The 22,273-nt window shown below is 40.4% G+C and overlaps 1 pseudogene; it reads left to right on the forward strand.

Annotated features, from left to right (window-relative positions):
- Positions 1 to 6,698: 6,698 nt before the first annotated feature.
- LOC120644076 lies at positions 6,699 to 11,334 on the forward strand (annotated as a pseudogene).
- Positions 11,335 to 22,273: the final 10,939 nt, after the last annotated feature.

Raw genomic sequence — 22,273 nt, forward strand, 5'->3', positions numbered from 1 at the left:
TGAGGCCTAGGGAGAGAAAAAGGTCAGCAACAGCAACCATTGATGACATAGTGGAGGAAAGTGAGCACATCTCTAGTGATGAGGATGACGTGGAAGACTCCCCTTATAGGGTTGAGCAAAGGAGTGGGAAGGCTCCAATGTAGGAAAACAGCAGCGAGGAAGAAGAAGAGGCTGCTGGTGATGATGAGGAAGAAGAGGAAAGTGAGAAAAGTGAAGAAAATCTGACTTATCCTATTTTACAGAGGCCTGTCAGACTTGGCTCCAGGAAATGTGTTGATTATTATGGAAAGGAGATGACAAGGGAAGTCAAAAGATGGAGAGCAATTGATCCCTATCCTGAGCCAAAGACCTCCACTGATTCCAGATTTCACACTTTGTATCAGCATGATTTTTATGAGTCTGTGATTCTGAGGGACAGGAAGATTGCTATTGAGGTACAGTGTGTTGATTGGAGGAGCATGGAAAAGACTAATGATCCTTTGTTCCAGCAGATTATAGATGCATGCGAGAGCAAACATGTCAAGAATCTCAAGGGATTTCAGAAAGATTGGAACAAGGAGCTCATTGCCCAGTTCTATGCCATTGTGCACTTTAGATATCTGAAAGGTGATAGGGCAATATTCTGGATGACTGAGGGAAACTACTATAGAGCCACATTTGCTCAGTTCATTCGTGTGCTTGGGCTTGATAGGCATGATGCAAACAGGACCAAGATTCATAATCAAGTGGTTCTCCTAAATGAGGAAATAAAATTCATGAATCCCAGGAGTGAGATAGGAAATGTAGGAAAAGCAACCGGGCTATACACCTATTATTCCATCATAAACCGGCTGCTTAGAAACACCATATCTCAGAGAGGTGGCAACCCATCAGATATATCACTTCATGCAAAGAACTTGCTGGCATGCTTTGGGCCAAATGGAGAAGATTCCAGTATGGCTGATTATATATGGGAGGAAATCAAGTATATCTCAGAGAACCCATTAAAGATCTGTGCATATGCGCCATACTTGATGGAGTTGATTGAAAAGGCAACAAAGACCAAATATCAAACGGATGTAGAACATGTGTCTTTTCGTCCTAAAATGCCTAAGCATAGGAGAGAGCCTTCACCTCACAGATACTCAGAAGCTGAGGATGATATAGATATAGAAGAAAAAGAGGGAGAGCAGCACACTCCGCAGCAGCAGCAGTCGTCTCCTGCTGCCCAGACTAGGACCGGTCTGACCGGTTCCCAGGACAGGTCTGACCGGTCTCGGCCTGAGCAGCACAGGCACGGCTTATCTTCTCCCATCAAGAAGTTGATTAACCTATTTTGTGGGGATGTGCAAGAGCCAAAGAGATATTGAGGTAGAGCAGCAGAGGCAATGGAGGGCTAGCAAGAAAGAAAGGGATTCAGTGAAAATGATGCACAATGCAATGAATCTTCAGCCACCTCGCTCACCTGTCTCTCCTACACCACCAAAGCCAGTGATTCCATCTGTGGAAGAAAGGATGCAGGGATATGCTGATTCTGGGTACTTTGAGCAATATGGTCATATCTTCTATCCGGATGTTGGTGGCTCTTCATATGATCCTCCGCCTCCACCGCTAGATTCTCATGGACCAGGAGCCTCATCTGCAGCTGCACCGTCCTTTGCTCCTCCACCATTCACACATCTTGGAGGGAGCAGCTTTGGATCTGCCTCCTCCTCGATGATGGCACCTTTGCATGACTTTCAGTCTGAGCCTTAGCACACTTCTGCACCAGATATGGCTGCCGCGAGACTTTCTGATGCTCTCTTTGGACCACACTTTGGTATGTCTAGCTCTATATCATCTTTCTCTAATTCTTCGCTAGACATATGTCCAAATTCTCTTGAAGCCACTACTCTGCCTGAAAATGCTTATCTGGTTTCAAATCTTTGGTTAGACACTCATGTTTGGAATGGACAATCTCCTTCGGGTGGCAATGGAAGTGGTGGCGGCAATGGACAGTAGAAGATGAGTTGAAGCTCTTCTACCAAACTCTTTTATGGTGATGGATGACAAAGGGGGAGAATGAGAGGATTAAAGCTTGAGACAGAAGGCAAAGGGGGGGAAAAGAAGAAGAGAGAGAGTTTCAGTTCAGAATGGTGTATCTGTTTGTGACAAACCGGTCTAATCGGTCTGACTGATCGGTCTGACCGGTCTGTGCCTTGTAACTCTGAAATTTGTAATAATCTCGTACTTTATCTCGTGTGTGGACTTGAGGACATTTGTATTGTGTGCTACTGGGTGTTAAGAACCTTATTTATGTTATCTAAGTGATATTGTGATAGTGTGATGCAATTGGTTGATGTATTGTGGTTTTTGGCTGGCTGTCTGGGGCAGACCGGTCAGACCGGTCTGTGAGCCGTTCTGACCGGTCGGCACCAGACAAAGGCATGTTCTTTCTCTTGTGATGAGTTGTTTTTATCTTGACATAATGCATAACGTGTAGAATTCTGTGTAGGCACACATACACTTTTGCACCCCACGGATGCAGGGGGAGTTCCATTTTTCTTCGATTTGTGCAAATTGGCATTTGAGGCCAAATTCATAGAAGTTCATTCACTTGCACAAATTGAGGGGGAGCTCAAATGAAATCTGAGAATTTAAAAGCGTTATTGAATATCTTTTGTAAGCTTTAATCGGTTTGTCATCAATCACCAAAAAGGGGGAGATTGAAAGAGCATCTAGGCCCCTAGTGGGTTTTGGTGTATTGATTGACAACATGATTAAAGGACTAACTTGTTTGCATGTGATTATGAGCATGTATGTAATTTGTGGAATGATATAGCTCATGTATTGCAAGCAAACGTGTATGTCCCATTGGAAAATCATTGTATGTGACAAGCTAGAATGAGAAAGAAAAATGGAAGAGCAAGATTTTCATGCTTGATATGAAAGCTCTAAAGTATTAAAGGTTGTGAATTTATGTGGGACTCAAAATGGCAAGCAAAATTGTAAAAGAAAATTGAGAGCAAGGGATTCATGTTGATATAAAAGGCTCTAATATATTGTTGAAGCTTGTTAATTTATGTGGGATTCATATGACAAGCAAAGGTTGTGAGAATGAGTCATGATATGTTGTTGCATAGTCTCAAATTGGAAAGACTTGTCATATGAGATGAATATTGTTGTCAAGGGAAGCAAGCAAGAGAAAAGTAAATGAGACATGATTTGATATGCATATGTTGTCTCAAATTGGAAAGCTTGCATATGAAATTAAATGGTGAATTCATATTGATAAAGAAGATTTCATGCATGACACAAATCAATGTAAAGTTCAAAATGAACGGTTAGGATAAAGGTAGAGATGACCGAGAGGTGTGTTTCAAGATGCTACGCAAGCGTCGGCTTAGGAGGAGCAAGGAAACCGATACGGGTCAAAACGACGGAGATCCTAGAGTCATGGAGAGCTCTATATTGAGGAGTGTCATTATTTGGAAAATCGAAGTGACTTTGGAATCAAAGATGGATTTTATTCTTATATGATGAAAGATTCAATGTTTCTAGCTCAAGCAGCATGCTCATTGAATTAAGGATGTTGACAACCTCAAGATATTGATTGAAGGAGTTCGGCTTGATCAAGATATAACAAGCTCAAGTGTTGTGTATGCCAGTTTATGTGAACTTGAGTATAGGATGCCGTACTATCAAGGGGGATGCAACATCAGTGGATTGACATTACCAAAAGTGCTCATAGCTATCCCTTGTGAGAAAAATCAGAGAGAAACATTTGGGAGCAGAAAACCTACTGTGACCGGTCTGACCGGTCCTACCGACCGGTCTGACCGGTCGGGGTCCAACGGCTAGTAAATTCAAACCTACCAGTCTGACCGGTATGGGGGACCGGTCTGACCGGTCAAACATTGACTAAGCAGCGGCTAGTTTTTGAGAGAGGGGTATCTATACCCAACACCCTCACCCATTCGGGGGTGCTGATGCCATTACATTCCAGGGCCATCTCTGAGCCGTGAGAGCACTTGAGAAGTCCTCCCCAACCTCTCTTTGTGAGATTTGAGTGAATCAAGATTAGATCCTTGAGTTGGGTTGAGTGAAACCTTTGCAATAGAGATCATTTGAGCAGTGAGAGCATAAGCCCTAGCTTGAGCACTTGCGGTTGCGTCGGCCAACTCGATTGAAGCATTTGTTACTCTTGGAGGTGAAGCCTCCTAGACAGCTAGGCATCGCCGGCTAGCTCCCAAGCTTGTGGTGAGCAGCGGCAAGTTTGTTGTAGCAACGATCGTGTGCCACGAGGGCACATGGTCATATAGTAGAAAGAAGGAGATAGCTTGACCTTGTGGTCGCGATAAGCTTCCTCAACGGAGAGTAGGATTTACACGTGGTGAACATGGTGAATCCGAACTTCGGTGAAATAAATTACTGTGTCTCCCTTGCATCATGTTCATTTGGTTTGCCTCACACTTGTGCTCTTGCTTTATTTGTGCTTCCGCTTCGATCTACTCGGTTGTGTTGTTTCTATGTGTGCAGGGTTGTGGAATATATTCATTGACACCTACATAAGCACTACATCAAGTTGTATTTTTGCTAGAGCTAGAAAAGGGGAGATTTAATCTTGTTCCTGCAGGTTCTGTGTTGGGCCGGTCTGACCGGTCTGCTCAACCGGTCTGACCGGTGTGAGTGCTGGTTTACGTTTCTAAGTCTAGGACCGGTCTAACCGGTCTTACTGACCGGTCTGACCGGTCGGTGACTGACATTTGGTTTAAGTGTTTTAATCTACAGGATTAGTTTTAAATGCCTATTCACCCCCCTTTAGGCGACATCACGCGATTAATGTCCTTTCAGTGTGGCCTTGTGCGGACTTATTTGGGCCTAATAGAGGTGTCCAGCCTGCTTTTGTTGAAGAAAATGCTTTGTTATGGGGCCGGCCGGCGGGGTGTTGTGGCACGGAATTCATATTCATCTTTTTTTTTTGACACTGAATTCATATTCATCTTCCGGTAGACTTTGGCTTAACCACCTTTCAGTGTTTAAGATTCGTACAAATCAACTGCAACCCTTGGGGCCCATTCAAACCCTAGCCCCCACCTTCATCTTTCTTTGTCCTGCGTCCCTCTCCACTACCCGCGGTCCTCCCATACTCTACCTACCGCCACCTGCCGTCGGTAGTCGCACCGCCATCCCGCGGCCCCAATGGCCGCGTGTTGCCATCTCCTGGCCCTAACGTCCGCACGCCGCTGTGCGGTGTGCGTCGCCGCCTGCGGCCCCGCCGCCGGTCCTACACCACACCGAGCTGCTGCACCGCCCAATGCTCCGCCGAAAAGGCGGAGAAGAACCCCGCCAAGGAAGACGCTCGTTGGAGAAGTTCAACATTTTGATTTTGCAATTTCAATATTTAGTTAATCTAGTTTCAATATTTTGTTTTTATAATTTCAATATTTGAACATCAAATGTTGAACATGTTTAAGAAAAATATTGAATCAATTCTATCAAGTTATTTAAAGAAGTAATTTCTATTTTCACTGTATCTTAAATTAATTGAGCCAAAGTGAGCTTTAAAGATGAATGGCTTATCTATCTTCTACAAAATAGATAGAAGTCCCGTGGTGGCGGCGTTCCCAGGCTAGGGAGCTGATTTAAGTCCATCAGAGCCACATCAAACCTCAAGTTATATAGTAAAACCGTGTGAAGAAAAATAGGTCTGCCACTTGCTAATGTATCACATACTCAGATCAGGGAACTATAGCCTTAATGTTGCTTCTCAGGAGTCAAGTCTTGCAATTTTATATGCAATCTTCAAAATAAGAACACACTTAAATATATTTGAAACAATTTCTAAGTGGAATAAATTTATTTTGAAGTTGGAAAAATTGTTCCAGCTTCATAATATATTTGTTCCAATTTCATAAAAAATATTATCCAAAAAATCTTATCGAGATATATTTAAATGTAGTCTTTTTTTCAAAGATCTTCTCAATGGTGCAATTAAGATTTCATTTCGGTATACCGTTTAGAACTTATACTTCTTGTGGGCCATACACAGCTATATATATTAGGAACGTATCAGGTGCAAAACAATCTCATCATGCAAACCATGTAAACTTCAATCTGGACCATCGGATCAACCTCCAAGGAGAGGACGCAGGAGGTGGGAGGGGAGATTCGTAAAAGTGTGATTACCCAATCCAAGGGTAGACAGTGAATTGTAAAATTACACAATCCCCATGTCCCTTGGATGTTGATCCGTTGGCTCAGATTAAAGTTTGCACGGTTTGCACAGAAAAATTGATTTGTACCTAATATGTTCTCATATATATATTGGGCTATTACATGCTAAATTCTCTGAGTGGACACAGGGAAAAACACATTCCTGCTATGTAGTAGCTGCCAACCATGCGGGAAAACAGCTTTTTTCCTCAATTTACACCCCTTGGTGGATTCGGCTGTTTTCATACATGTGGCACCATATCAGCTACCATATCAGCCTGAGGGAGTAAATTGGATCACATCAATAGTTGGAGAGGGCAACTATACTTTATCAAAAAATATTTGTTATAAAAAGGATATATTATTACATAAAATCTGGTTTAGTCTTAGCAAATTCATAGAAGATTCGTTTTAACTTGAAAAAAAAAATGAAACCAGTGGTCCGCGTGTTCCAAAAACCCTCTGCCTCCACTCCATGTGACGAACTGAGCCCGTGGAGGCCTGCTAAATTTTTTGCAGTCCTTTTCGGTTGCAGATGGGCTCGGCCCAACGGACATGTCGAACCCTGGAACCGACTGGGCAAGCCTTCTCCGGCGGCGGCGGCGGCGCTTTTCCGGGCGAGCGCTGCTTTTCGCGGCGGCGAAAGTCGGCGTCGCCAATGCAGCCTAGCTGGAGTGAGGAAATATTCAGGCTTCAAGCATGCTGCTTTCTTCCTGCACCAATCCCGATCCGAGGCGCTTCTCCGCAGGTCCTCTCCCAATCTTTATCTGCTGCGAAACATGTGTAATGTGTTGACGACCTGTTTTGGTGATTCCCTCTGTGCAAAGATCGATGTAAATGATGCACCATCTATCGCAAATTCTGTTCTTCCTGTTTACTTTTTTTTTAGAAAAAAGGAAAAAAAATGGAAGCTTGGTCAGTGGAGACAAATGATTGGACGCTGCGGGAGTGTCTGCCGTGTGCGTCTCATCAGATCTTCCCAATCTCACCTGATCCTGTTCTTCTAATAAACTAATATTTCTTTGACTAGCGACTTCGCCACGGGATTCGTTGGCTGGTTTGCTGCAGTCTGCAGGTAAAGTTGCTCAACGCACTTGAATCGGATTGGGTCTAAGTCATTGTAATGCAAGAATGGACTCCATACTGAAATAGACCTTACTCTATTTCAGTATGGAGTCCATTCTTGCCTTGATTAGTAAGGATTAGACGATTAGTGCATGGATAGAATAATAGTACAGTCAGAATGAGGTTTGGGCCTGAATTGCCTTGCAGGTCTGCAACATACTCTTCTGTTTTTGTTCCGGGGCATTGTTTATACTTGCATTGAAAAGATGGGAACCAAATGGGAATGCGCAAGAAAGTAAAGTGGTCACGACTCATGAGTCCTGACAGTGACGACAATTTATAACAGCTCACTTGCGGGGCATTGGTCTCTCCAATTTCAACATCTCCTTCCACTCTCGAGTGACCTGCAGTTGTCTGAGATATTAGTTTCAGAACCCTGCTCCTACCCCAAGTGGTATCCAGGGATAATCCATAGGGTTTTCCAGTCTGAGCAGTATGGGTACATCCGTACATGTATAGACGCTCTCACTTTGAAATTCTTGACAAAGCTTGGTGAGGTCATTCAAGATGAGGTTGGGATGACATTGAGTGTGAAAAACAACATCAAGAGGCTCAAGAATAATCTCGAATACTTTCAGTGCTGTTCGTGAGGATGTCGAAGCTCTGGCAATGAAAGATAGATTGATAGAGTCATGGTGGAAGAACATGACCAATGTTATGTTTGATGTGGATGATGTCATAGATCATTTCATGGTTCACTCACAGAAGCTTTTGCTGTCGCCCAGACTGGTATGTTGCAATCAGACCTTTTTCTTGAGTTTTGCTAAGATTTCATCTGATCACAGGGCTGCTAAAAAAATTAAGGATATAAACAAAAAACTTGATGAAATTAAAATGTTTAAAGAGATGTTCAGCTTTGAGAGAATCAGCCATCAACAGTTTCAAGTAACGGTTGTGGACAGAAGTCAAACATCTCCCATAGATGAACTAGAGGTTGTTGGAAGAGATATAAAACAGGCGGCTGATGACATGGTTAAAATGGTCATGAGTAACTGTCATGAGAACAGATCAACTGTTTTTGGTATTCAAGGGATGGGAGGCATTGGTAAGACGACATTAGCTCAGAAGATATATAACGATCAGAAGATAAGGGAGAAATTCCAAATTCATATATGGTTGTGCATTTCACAGAGCTACACTGAGATTGGTTTGCTAAAAGCAGGCAATACGAATGGCTGGAGCAACATCTGATCAATTTGAGACAAAGACCGAACTTCTTCCACATCTCATGGACACTATAAGAGGAAAGAGTGTATTTCTTGTGTTGGATGATGTGTGGAAATCTGATGTCTGGATTGATCTTCTTCGGTTGCCTTTTGAAAGAGGCTGGAAAACCCGTATCCTTGTCAAAACAAGAAACGTAGATGTTTTGGAAGAAATGCACGCAGCATATACTCACCAAGTAAACAAAATGAATAACTATGATGGGCTAGAACTGCTTATGAAGAAGTCCTTTTATACCATATGAGCAAATAAGTGACTTCAGTGATGTTGGGTATCAATTAGTGAAAAAATGTGGCGGACTTCCTCTGGCCATCAAGGTTGTTGCAGGTGTCCTATCCACTAAAAAAACAAGAGGGGAATGGGAGAGCATTCGAGACACCCAATGGTCTATCCATGGACTTCCCAAAGAACTTGGAGGGCCACTATATTTAAGTTACAACAACTTACCCGCTCAACTTAAGCTGTGCTTTCTTTGGTGTTCTCTGCTACCTTCAAATTTTGGTATTCATCGTGATTCTGCATCTTCCTGGTGGGTTGCTGAAGGTTTTGTAAGGAAAGAGCACAACTACGCATTATATGAGATCGCTGAAGGGTACTACCATGAACTGATAAGAAGGAATCTTCTGCAACCGAAACCAGAATTTGTGGACAAAGGTATCTCAACAATGCATGATCTATTGAGGTCACTTGGACAATACTTGACAAGGGACCACACTCCTTATTTTGGAATGCTGAAAATAACGAAGCACTACCAAATCTGCGCCGCTTGGTTATCAGTAGTTCTGTAGATGAAATACCTTCTGTAAAAGAGCAGAAGAGCATAAGGAGCCTCCTAATTTTGTATAACAAGAATTTCAAGTCAATTAGCAACGACCTTTTTATAAAGCTTGAGCATATCCGTATCTTAGTTCTGTGTGGAACAGGCATCCAAACCATACCAGAATCAGTTGGAAACTTGGTCCTATTGAAATTGCTGAATCTAAACTTTACAGAAATTATCAAACCTCCAGAGTCCACAGGAAGGCTTATCAGTCTTGAATATCTCGCATTGTTTAGTTGCCGTAAATTGAATAGGCTACCAGCTTGTTTAACGAAACTACCCAACATAAGCTATCTTGACCTAGCAGAAACAGCAATTGATCATGTTCCAGAAGGAATTGAAAACTTTCAGCAACTTTACAACCTTAGAGGAATTTTTGAAAGTGGGACTGGGTTCAGATTGGAAGAATTACAATATCTCCCCAATGTCCAACGTTTGTCAGTTGAGAAACTAGAAAAAGCAAAACCAAGTGGTAGGCTTGTACTCAGAAATTGCCGTAATCTTACAGAATTGAGGCTCCGCTGCACATTGGGCATGAATAGAACTCGTTGCCAGGTCAGTGAAGTTGAAAGGATCCAGCAGGTCTTTGAGATGCTTACTCCATCATCAAGCCTACGATATATTTTCCTTGAAGGATTCCTTGGTGTAAGGTTCCCAGAATGGTTGTGTTTAGAACCAGAGCATAAGCTGCCAAATTTGGCTCACGTGCATCTCAATGAGTGCATGTCATGTTCACAGCTTCCACCAGCAGGTCAGATGCCAGAACTACTTGTTCTTCAGATTAGAGGTGCAGATTCAGTCATGAGTATAGGTGCAGAGCTCCTTGGCAACGGTGTGAAAAATGATGTAGCCTTTTTCACAAAGATCGAATTGCTTCACATCTTTGAAATGCATAACTTGGAAAATTGGTCCCTCAATACAGAAACTTTACACGAGAAGATGGAGATCGAATCTCGACAACTTGTACTGATGCCTTGCCTTAAACCACTTTTTCTCGTTGATTGCCCAAAACTAAGAGCCCTCCCAGAAGATCTGCGTAGAATTGCCAATTTAAAAAGAATTCACATTGAAGGTGCTCATAATCTGGAAGAAGTTGTGAACCTTCCTGCGGTTGTGTGGCTCAAGGTCAAGAATAACAGATCTTTGAGGAGGATCTTCAATCTCAGTAAGCTGCAGGACTTGTTTGCCCAGGATTGCCCAGTACTGGATCAAGCAAATAAACTAAGCTCACTGAAATACTTGTACATGGTTGACTGCCCGAAGGCGCAGCAGTTCATCAAGTTTTTACGAAAGAAGAACAAGACATCCAAGTATATGTTGCAGCACCTGGTGCAGATGGCCGGGATATCTTTCCAGATGAATCTGTATATATTTAGAAAGGTGTGCAAACCATCTCAGTAAAATGACTTCATTTTATTGTGTATGTTATGATGAATATTTGGATTCGATGTTATTTGGCTACTGCATGCTTCGTGTCTTTTTTTTCCTTAGCTATCAATGTTATTTTGTGATCCTAATTATCGTAGAACTATTTGGAATTGTTTTGGATTTGTTTCCTTAGCTGACTTGAGTTCTTTTATACTCCATAAATAACTGTAGGGTACAACGATTAACATCTCTTCACTTGCTGTTTCCCTAGTATTTTGGCGCTTACTTTTGTTCATGTTTTTTCTTTATTTTTTTAATATGCGCCTCTTGTGCAATCGCACTTTTTACTTTGTTTACTATCAGTTCTATAACTGCTCCATAAACATGCTACTCTTCCTACAGGACCGGACCAGAGCTCATCAAGGATATGATGCTCAAAGCTTGGATCAATTGTAGCCTTTTCAGAGCCAAGTTCTCAGTGTCAGGACTCATGAGGCATTTTAGTTGTACTTTGCAGTCGAATGGAAAAGTTTGTTATTTGATGTTGTCACTCAACATTCTGTTCTCTTGCTTTCATATGTTCTGTGGCACTTTATTTATGTATAGTTTGTATTGTGCCTGTATGGCCATTCAATGTGTTTTTGTATTGTTTGAGCGTTCTGAATATCCTGTCCTCACTTTTCAATGCCTTGTTTGAGGAACTGGAGCTGATTGTAATGTCATAGACTCGTCAGGAAACGTTAGCTCTCTGAATGCAGAAACCTTAGCCTCTGAACATGCCAACCCACCGTTTTACTTTTAGGGTGGTGGCCTGACTGAAGTTTTTAAGTTTGGTTCTGAATCCACCAGAAATATTCCTTCATTGCCTTCTTTCAGTTTAAGTTACTCTACTGGAAAATAGTAGTTTTTTTTTTTCTCAAACACGTAGTCAGTGTATCAGTCTGGATTCGCTTGTTCACTGAATTTATTGCCGAGCCTTGAGGATGGGTTATGCAGAGGTACGAGATTGTTTTGGTAGCCACCACAAAACAATAACATAAAATCAGTGACGTGCTCACTGAATTTTCAAGTTCTATGATGGCGTCGAGAATAGACCTCCAGGGCGCTTCTCATGCAGCAAGTCTGCTCTCTCCACTGTACTTTGTTATTTGCAAAATCGCAACCCTTGGTCGATGTTGCTGCCGTGACCTCGCGCTATTTTCCATGCCTTTCCTTCCGTTTTTCATATGTTGGCTAGGCAAAGCAATACACCAACCTCTAATCGCCCTTCTAACCTACATATTTAAGATCTCTCTCCCTTCCTTTCGTAGGGTGGATCATTTGAGATCACACAAGTTTGGGAAGGATGGCGGGGACGATGGTGATGCATTGGTTCATGCCTGGCAAAGCTGGGTGAGTTGATCGAGCAAGAAGTTGTGATGACACTGGCTGTGAAGAAAGATATCAAGAGGCTCAGGAAGAAACTGACATCAACATGCCTGAATGCTCTGTTCGCGGGAATGCCGAAGCTCAGGCTATGGTAGACAGTGGGACAGAAGCATGGTACAGGGACCTGAAACATTTAATGTACGACATTATGGACAGCACAGATCTGGCCATGGTTAACTCATAGATCCAAGCTTCACTGCCATCTTCCGTCTCAGTATGTTTCAATTGTACCTTGTTCTCTCGGTTTTTGGAACTTTCATTCGACCATAGGATTGCTAGAAGAATCAATGATTTAAATGAAAAACAAGATGAGATGCAAAGGAACAAAGAAATCATCAGCTGCCACAAGAGTTCTCAACCATTCCGCAGAATAACCAGTATTGGCACAAGTCAGACTTCTCCTATTTTTTCTCGAATACAGACTTCTCCTATCAGTGAACCTGATTTTGTTGGAGAAGAGATGAATCAAGCTGTTGGTATAATGGTTCAAAGGATATACATTTTCTTTTATGGGTACCCGGGGGTCAGGTTACCCGGAGGGCTATGTTCAAAACCACAAGATAAGCTGCCAAACCTGGGTCAAATGCACTTTAACGAATGCATAGCATTCTTAGAGCTTCCACTAGCTGGCCAGCTGCCAGAGCTGCAGGTCCTTCATGTCAAAGGTGCAGATGCAATCAGAGACATCGCCACATCGGCGCTGAACTCGTGGGAAAAGGTGTCTTGATGACACTGTGAAGTAGAACCAGAGTCTTCCCCAAACTTGAACTACTTCACATCGCAGATATTGCCAATTGGGAAACCTGGTCACTGAGCACAGCGGGTTTGTCCACTCAGAACGCAATCGTAGACTCCCACCAGGTGATAGTGATGCCTCTCCTGAAGCGCCTGACTCTGCTGAACTGTCCAAAACTGAGGGCACTCCCTGATTATCTGCACAGGACTGCAAACTTGCGTGTAGTTCGCATCGAAGGCGCGCATAGCCTACATGAAATCGTGGACCTTCCCGCGGCTGTTTGGCTCAAGGTCAAGCACAACCGAAACCTGAGGAGGATCGCCAATCTATACCTCTTACTAAAGTGAGTAAAGTTTGCACCCAAATTTTTGGTTTGGTACGTTGGTTTGGTCCGCCTATGTTATTGATAGGTGGACCCACAGTCCATCAATTGGAATTCTAATCGGAATCCAAATAAATCAATCGGAATTCTAATAGGAACCTGAGCAAATCAATATGAATCCCAATACAATCGAAAATCGGACAATTAATACCTCACGCGGTCACGGTACATGTTGTACATGGAGTTTCCACTGAAAAAATTATTGGGTCCATATATTTATGGATAAAAATTATATTATCCGTAGCAACGCACGAACAAAATGCTAGTCTTACCAAATTTGAGGATTTGTTCGCGCAGGACTGTCCAGGCATCTTGACAAACTGAAACGCTTGGACATGGTTGGCTGCGCTAAAGCGGAGCAATTCAGGACTTGCCTCCTGGAAGACGAACCAGGCAACATTGTCCATTTCACGACCATATAAACCTACTGGTATCCTACTGACAATGTCCGGGCTCAACATGGCCATTATGCAGCCTCTTAATTCTGTTTCATATGTTCCCGATATTGCTTTGTGATCTGAACTACTATAGGCCATTATTGTACCATCTATCTTGTAGATCACCCTCGTCATATCGTGCCCATGTCTTTTCTTTTCCTCTCCTGTGTTTGGGACTTCTGATGTTGAACCGGCCGATGGTTCATAACGGTTTCATCTTTTCCTTTTCCTCGATCAGGTGCGCCACGGCAAACACCTCCACCGGCTGCGCTCTGCCCTGCTTCAGAATCATCTCCGTCCTGTCCCTGGACTGCACAACCATGGCGGCTACTTGTCTCATTCTCAGCATCGATCACTTCACGGATCGGGTCCGTGCACAAACGGACTACGAGCACGGCGGCAACCCTACCGTTCCCGGCTCAGATACCGCCTTAGTGTAAAAGAAAAATAAAATTAATTTTTTGAGATTAAAGAAATGGAAAATTAAATACTCGAGACAATCTCTGGGCTGTCAGATTTTTTTTGGATCCATGTTGGGCTGACCAAGCCTGGCCCTATAAAGGCCACGATCCAGGCCAAGACACTAGACCGGTGGGCTTCGGCCGAGCTGGACTCAATACGCTGGTTTAGACCCAATCCAAGGTGAGCTTTCCTGTCAGGTTTCATGATTTTGTCATGAATCTTTTTAGGGCCCGCCATGAATTAGAACCAGCTGTGCGGCCGTCCCATCAGTGGATGCATGCATATGCACGTGAGGGACAAAGAGAGAAGGAAAAAAATGCATATATGCACATAGTTTTTAAAATAAAAAGATCATAGTTTCAAAATCGAGCATCAAAATCTAAATTTGATTGCACAATTGTGTTTGTTTCGATAAAAATTTCAAAATAAGATCTCACACCACTATGTTTTAATGATATATTTTTTAAGAAAAAATATTTTTTCATGTATTCTAATTTGCTTATGATGTTTGCAAAAATTGCTTTTGGATTTACATAAGGTTGCTTCGTATCCCTAACTTTGGTTAAGTGGATATTGGTGTTCAAGTTGTGAAGGTAATTTGGTATCTTTAGAGGATAAGGGTAAGTTGTGAAGGTAGTTTGGTATCTTTGGAGGATAAGGGTAAACAACTTTATTAGATATGTGAATGATGATTGCATCATCAATAGTAGGTAACTTTAGCAAATTAGTTGAACATTTTAACTAATTTATTTTGGTAGTTTCACATTGTACATAAAACAATTTATGTGTTATCAAAAAATATTGTCGAAACACATTCAAGTGAGATCTTATTTTGAAGGTCTATTCACAAAGATACAATTGTGCAATTGAAATTTAAATTTGATTGATGGTTTAAGAACTAAAACTTTTAAATTTTTTAAATTGCTTGCACGCCTGTAGAGGTGGAGGGTCAATTTAGGCTACATTGCAATAGTGCACACGTGTTGCCGGCCATAATAAATTCAATACCATCTTTTTATGGTCATATATTTCTAATTTTTTTATAGCAGGCAAACATGATTTTTGAGCAAAATGCTGGCACGCGCTAGCCAGGTGTCAGTCGTGTCGGCCATCGCTGACGAGCATCAACTCAAAATTTTTACATAAAAAACAAACGGACCCAATAATGGAGCGCGGGACCCCTCTCACCAGGCCCTGCTCCTCTCTGTATTGCTAGCGCTCTCTCTCTCCCACCCACGGACAGCATGCTAGTAGGGTTCTTTTTAACATGAATTTGTTTATAAAAATATTTTATCTCATTAATATGTTCATCGTTTTGAATACCGATTGTACTGTTGTGTTCTATATGATGAGACGAACAAAACTAGATCTCACTTGTATATATTTTGAAGACGTTTTGTACTAGTAGTAACTTATGTGAAAATTTGAGTTTGATATTATTGAAAAAGTTGCTACAATATATATATATATATATATATATATATATATATATATATATATATATATATATATATATAAGTTGTCACACATATAAATAAAGGTTCTCCCAAAAACATTTATAAGTTGTCATAAAAACAAAGTTGGCACGTGTGTTGTCACAAATACAAGATGTCATAGACATAAGTAGTAAAACAATATGTCATACACATAAGTTGTAAAAAATAGAGTAAGGTGTCGTACACATAAGTTTGGATATAAATTACAATAAAATAAAAGTTTTCACGTATTTAAAACAAAAGTTGCAAAAAATAGAATTTATTATATAGTGGGTTGTCACACATAAAAGATATAAATTATACAAATAAAATCTATGATACACCCATACATATAAGTTGACACAGGAGGGAGGGGAAAGGACGTCAGGGAGGCATGAGCCACTGCACATGTCAAGATACGTGCGACATGCATAGACAGGGAGGGGCGGCCTATTGGGCTGCAGAGTTGCGGGTTGGAGCTCCAGTGCGACTGATCGCCTCTTAGCTTTTTCCAAAATGAAGGTTGTTTTGTTGGCCCAAATCTTGGCTCGGGCGTCTGCGGAGGATAAGGCAGCTTCGTCCAGTTTTATCTCTTGTTCTTTCACGAAATCATGATGGAAAAAGTCATATTTACCTATCTAAAATGTAGGTCGAGTTTATGTTTCCACCATAGCCTCGGAAAACAGGGTATTTTGACTCTTCGAACTCGCGATACCGGACATATGACCTCTCTAGTTGGTTTCCCTTAGTGATTTTCTTTTTTATATTTATTTTGGATCAACCTATACAAAATTATAGTAAATAAAAAATAATAATAAAATAGAAAAGTCAATTTTGTTGGACTCGACACGAGTAGATCTATGTAGTGAACCTATAATATGATATAATTTACTATAAATTGTTTTTACTTTTAAATATATATGTTTATGTAATTAATTCATATCTACTTTTTTTGTTAGACAATTATGATGGAATTTTTATGGTGGGATAATAATTATATTCTTGAGTTGTAGTAAAATTTTTATGTTTATTAGATTATGTATTTTTGAGCAACTGAAGAGTCTGATATAGCTTGAAATTAAACTCCTGAATCTATAACTCAGGCATACATGATCCAATAAGCACGAAATTTTTACCACAACTCAATCATAGAATGATTAGACCACCTAAAAACTTTACCATAATTGGATCATGAAAATTTTAGATATGAATTAATTACAAAAAATATATATATAAAACTACAACAAAATATTTTATTAAATTATATCATATCATATGTTCACCGCATAGATTTGCTCATACCGAGACCAACAAAATTAGATTTTTCATTTTAGGATTTTTTATAATTTACTATATTCTCAAAGATTTATCCAAAATAAACATAAACAAAAAAGAGGAAAACTACTAAGAAAAACCGGTCAAGGAGGTCATTTGCCGGGTATCGCGAGTCTGAGGAGCCAAAATATCCAGTTTTAGAGTTCAGTGTGGAAACATAAACTCGGCCTCACAGTTTAGGAAAGTATATAGGATTGTTTTCAACCATAATTGGGGGAAAATCCAATTTGAGACATTTGTGCTGCTACGCAGCTTATACGTGGGCCATACTGAGACCCTGTCTAGTAGGGACGGACGCAGTATAGATGTATGGGGGGGCGTTCCTATATACCGTCAGGAAGATCGTTAAGCAACCTGTCGCACAGCCCAACTCGGTCCACCTGCTGAGTAACGCGCAGCCCATAGCGAATAAAGAAACAGCGGGAGAGAGAGGAGGCGGCGTTGCGATGGCCTGAACTGCTGAACAAAAGCAGCACTGCAGCATTCGACTCACTCAGAAGCTAACATCTAATAGACTAGTCTAGTATTTTCTAGTTTTACATACTCCCTCCGTTTCAAATTATAAATCATTCCAAGAATTTTGGAGAGTCAGTTTTTTTTAAATTTGACTAAATTTATCTGGAAAGATAATAATATTTATGATACCAATTAAGTATCATTAGATTCTTTGTTAGCTATATTTTCATAGTGCACCTATTTGATGTCATAAATCTTTATATTTTTCGCTATAATTTTGGTCAAACTTTGAGATGGTTTGACTCTCCAAAATTCTTGGAATGACTTATAATTTGAAACGGAGAGAGTAACTCTTTTAATGGAGTCAACATTACTGACAAATGGATTCAACATTCTAAGAAAACTAATTCAACAGTTTGAAAAAATTAATTCAACATTTTTCTAAAAAAATGTTGAAACAGTGTATTCCAAATGTTAAAAATCATAAATTAAATTGTTGAACTAGTATATTAAAATATTGAACTGTTAGATAAAAGATTAAAAATAGCATATTGGATCTTATTTTCTTGCATTAATTTCAACTAATATTATGATCCAAACGGATTTTTAATCGGATGTATGGTTGAAGAGAAAAGATCAATTGAAGTTTCGAATATGTGTAACTTTCCATCCTCTCCCTACACGCCAGCTGGCGTGGCATCCCACCACTGCTAGTCTGTTCCAATCAACACGCCGCTGTGTGCACGGCCCACGCGCCCACGTGCTAGGCTATTCGGATATAATCATAGCCACTGCACCAATCTCAAACAGTGGAAAATATATGGACTAAAAAACTAGTGGAAGATGGATATGATTTCCGGATGTATGGGTGTACAGATGTCTGTGCACCCAATAATTGTGGGAAGAGAAATTCAGTTATGATGCATATACATATAAATATACTCGTAACTGGGATGTACTGCATATATTTGAGCCCAAATAAAATGAATAGCTTCGCTGGACTTAACGAGCGCCATGGTCGGCCTTCTATAGTGGCCCAATTAGGAAGGAATGGCCCCACACCGAGCCCCTGAGCGCCCGTTTGTCGTTCCTCCCCTCTTCAACTCATGCTGCTTAGTGCCGCCGCCGCCGCCGCCTAGGGTCTGGTGCATGGAGGAGGGCACGTTGAAAAGCCAAGAGGACTCCTGGTCTCGTTGGTTCTCGGCGATGGCGACGGCCATAGCAGGTGCGAAAGCGCCTGAAGCGAATCTAGCCACACCAACACCATCCATGGCGGCCATATATGTGGACAGCGAGCCTGAAGACACCAATTGAGTATTTGAGTAGTCTAATTCATGTTTGTTTCAAATCAACTATACCCTAGTGCCTGCACACTCCTATTGTACCATATATGTGTGATGATTATGTCGTTCGCTAATATTTCTGTACTCCCAATGTAAATTTTTTTGCATCCGCCACTGCTATCCGGTAGTCTTGTCGAATACAAATCCAGCCCATCTGCGTTGGGTGGCTCATTGGCCAATTCAACTATAGCACCCTCATTAGCTCCTTAGGTCGTGAGTTCGACTCACTCTGTGAGCGAATATTCTAGGATTTAACCATAATATGCTTTCAGTTGTAGGCGACGTTTCTGTCTACAACGAGGTGTCTGTGGTGAGTTCATCAATCTCGTGAATTTGCTGGCTCAGTCTTCAAAAATATTCATATGGATGGGGTTTACCTATGTGTATTTATAGGGTTTAGTGTACGTGTTTTGTGAGTGTCTAAGTTGTGCTATGGAATTTTTTTTTAAGAAAAGGAGAATTTAGATTTTAGTGGGATAATCTATTAATTGTGCGTGCTGATGGAATGCGCGGTGCTGCAGAAGACTGCTGTCACAGGTGAGGCTATATTTTGTGTACTATTAATTAATAGTGTGCGCCTGCTGTTGGGTTGTTTTAGACCCAATAATCTTCCGTCACAGGTGAGGCTATATATTCTGTACTACTCCCTCCTATATATTATGTACTACTCCCTCCGTTTCAAATTATAAGACATTCTAAGAATCTTGGAGAGTCAAAATAATCTCAATTTTGACTAAGATTATAGAGAGAAATATAAAGATTTATTATATCAAATTGATATACTATGAAAATATAACTAATAAAGAATCTAATGGTACTTAGTTTATATAATAAATGTTATTATTCTATTATATAAATTTGATCAAATATAAAAAAACTTTGACTCTCCAAAATTGTTGGAATGTCTTATAATTTGGAACGGAGGGAGCACAAATTAATAGTGTGCGCCTACTGTTGGGTTGTTTTAGACCCAATAATCTTCCCTACTCCTTCAGTCCCTTCCATTTTTTTCGTTACCTTTCCCTTCCATTGGTGTGATATTCTTTTTTTCCCTTTCGTTCTCTTTCCCGTTTCATTGTAGCATTTCTTTTCTATTTTTTCTTTCTTTTCATAGCATGGCAAGTTTGCATCTTAATTTGTTTACAATTTTATAAAATTTATTCTAGATGTATAAGTTTCTTTCTTCAATTTTCTCTTTTCTTTATAATATAGATTTTGTGATTTATAACACTTGATACTTTTTTATTTTTTATTTAACCTTTTATCTCTTTTGCTTTTCCATCATTCCTATCTAATAAATTTTTATTTAATTATTTTCTTCTTAATCCATTTTTTACATAATCACTGACAACAACTATACTTATAATTGATATATTTTTTCTGTTATAATTTCCCCATATATTCCACTCCTTTTACATATTCTTTAGGTACCTATCCTCTTTTTTATTATTTATATTCTTCTACTACTCCCTATTGTTCAATCTATCTATTAATTTTTTTATAGATAGTAATATTTTATTCTATATTCATATTATAATTGTTCCAAGTGAATAATTTATTTATTCTCTTTTAGATTAAATTGTTCATTCATATTATCTCATTTGTTCGTGATATTTATTTTCTACTATTTAGTATATACAATTAAATTTTTGTGATGTTTAGTATTTTATTTGTTGTATATTAATATTTATTCATTGTATTTTTTGTTTATAAAAATAACTTTTTATCCATATTGTTAAAATATTTGTTTCAGTAGCTCAAACTAATTATTTAGTATTAAAATATATTTTAAAAATATCATACAAATATAGACATGTGTGATCTTATTTGAAAGATCTTGTCATAAAAAATACAATGATACAATCCCAATTAATCTTTCTTTTAAAAATATCGTACAAATATAGACACGTGTAGTCTTATTTTAAAGATCTTGTTATAAAAAAATAATAATGCAATCTAAATTTAATCTTGCTCGATTTAATGGTTATATTTTTTTAGTTACGAATTTGAGGATGACGTTATGGTGGTGGATTCTCCTCTTCTTTCCGCAGGATACATGCATGGGCGGATACATGCATGGGCGCTATACCGTGGGCTGATGGCCAATTAGTGATGGTTGGAGGGCGCTCTAATATTAATTTAGCTTGCTAGGTCTAATAATTAATTTTAACCCACGCAGGAGCAGGGTGCATCACGTGATAATGGGAAAATTTGTCACATGAAGTGAAATATAACCACACCAGCTCCTCATTGTCGTTGAGACAGCTGCGTGGAGTTCGAGGTGGGGGTGTGTAGGAATATGGGGTAGCAAAAATAAAATTTTTCTACCATATAAACTAGGATTACTGCAGTTATAGATCACGGGATTACCACTAGACGCGCGGTTGCGGAACTTCTGTAGCGCGTCGGTGTACTGCAGATAGAAGCCGGCAGTGCAGTTGTGTGAACCACCTCACGAACGGCTCGTCCTTGTGCAGCAAGCGCAGCACCTCCACGAAGTCCACACGTACGGGAAGAAACTTCGCACTTCGGATTGGTAGATCTGCGAGAACGAACTAGGGCCGTTGCACGAGGAGGAGGAACAGGGAGGGGTGCTACTGTTCACGGGTACTGTTCATGTGCGTGAATAGTAGCAAGGGTTAGGGTTTTTAGGTGCCCCCTTCTGTTTATATAGCCCCTTAGGTGGGCTGCGGCCCCACCTTGGGCGCCCCCTTTTGGGCCTTAAAGGCCCATTTGTGCACCTAAGTCCAGTCTAATTCGAATATCATCCTTGTCAGACTTCTTTCCTTTAAGTGTGTGACCTTATGGGCTCACATGCGAATAGATATGGCCTGGGTACTCTTAGTCGGCCCAATAGTAGACAGTGGTCTCTAGCAAGATATGTCAATTCCTATACACACACAAAAATCATATCAGACGAGCCGCCACAATATCATATACATGTTGTTCCCTTTGCCTCAGGATATTTGGTCTAGCTTGAAGCCGACCACTCTTTATCGATCCAGTGATTCGGAATTCTTGGTTAACTCTTAACCCTAGCATAGCCATGCATTTCCTGATCCGAATCACACGAGGGGCCCAGAGATATCTCTCTCTTGTAGAGAGGGGCAAATCCTGTCTTGACTGACCATGTCTCACAGCATGCTTCTTGACAGACCCGAAAGCCACTTTTATAACTACCCAGTTATGGTGCAACGTTTGATCGCTCCTAAGTAAGTCGGTTCACATCTTGAGTACATACGACGATCTCAGATTTTAGGACACAGCGTACATATTGTGTAATGAAAAGTCATCATCTCGTGTTGGGTCAGTTCAATCTCATATCTCATATGAGCCCACAATATTAATTTGGCATCCCCATGTCCATGACTTGTGAAATGTAGTCAATCAACTAATACATGTGCTAGTCTAATATTCATGTGTGTCCTCACATGAACTCCGACTAGGAACACTTTAGAATATCCATACAAGTAAAGAGTTTCACAAATACTTCACATAAGTATTAATC

The sequence above is a fragment of the Panicum virgatum genome, chromosome 8K, assembly GCF_016808335.1.
Source record: "Panicum virgatum strain AP13 chromosome 8K, P.virgatum_v5, whole genome shotgun sequence".
NCBI classification, from domain to species: Eukaryota; Viridiplantae; Streptophyta; class Magnoliopsida; order Poales; family Poaceae; genus Panicum; species Panicum virgatum.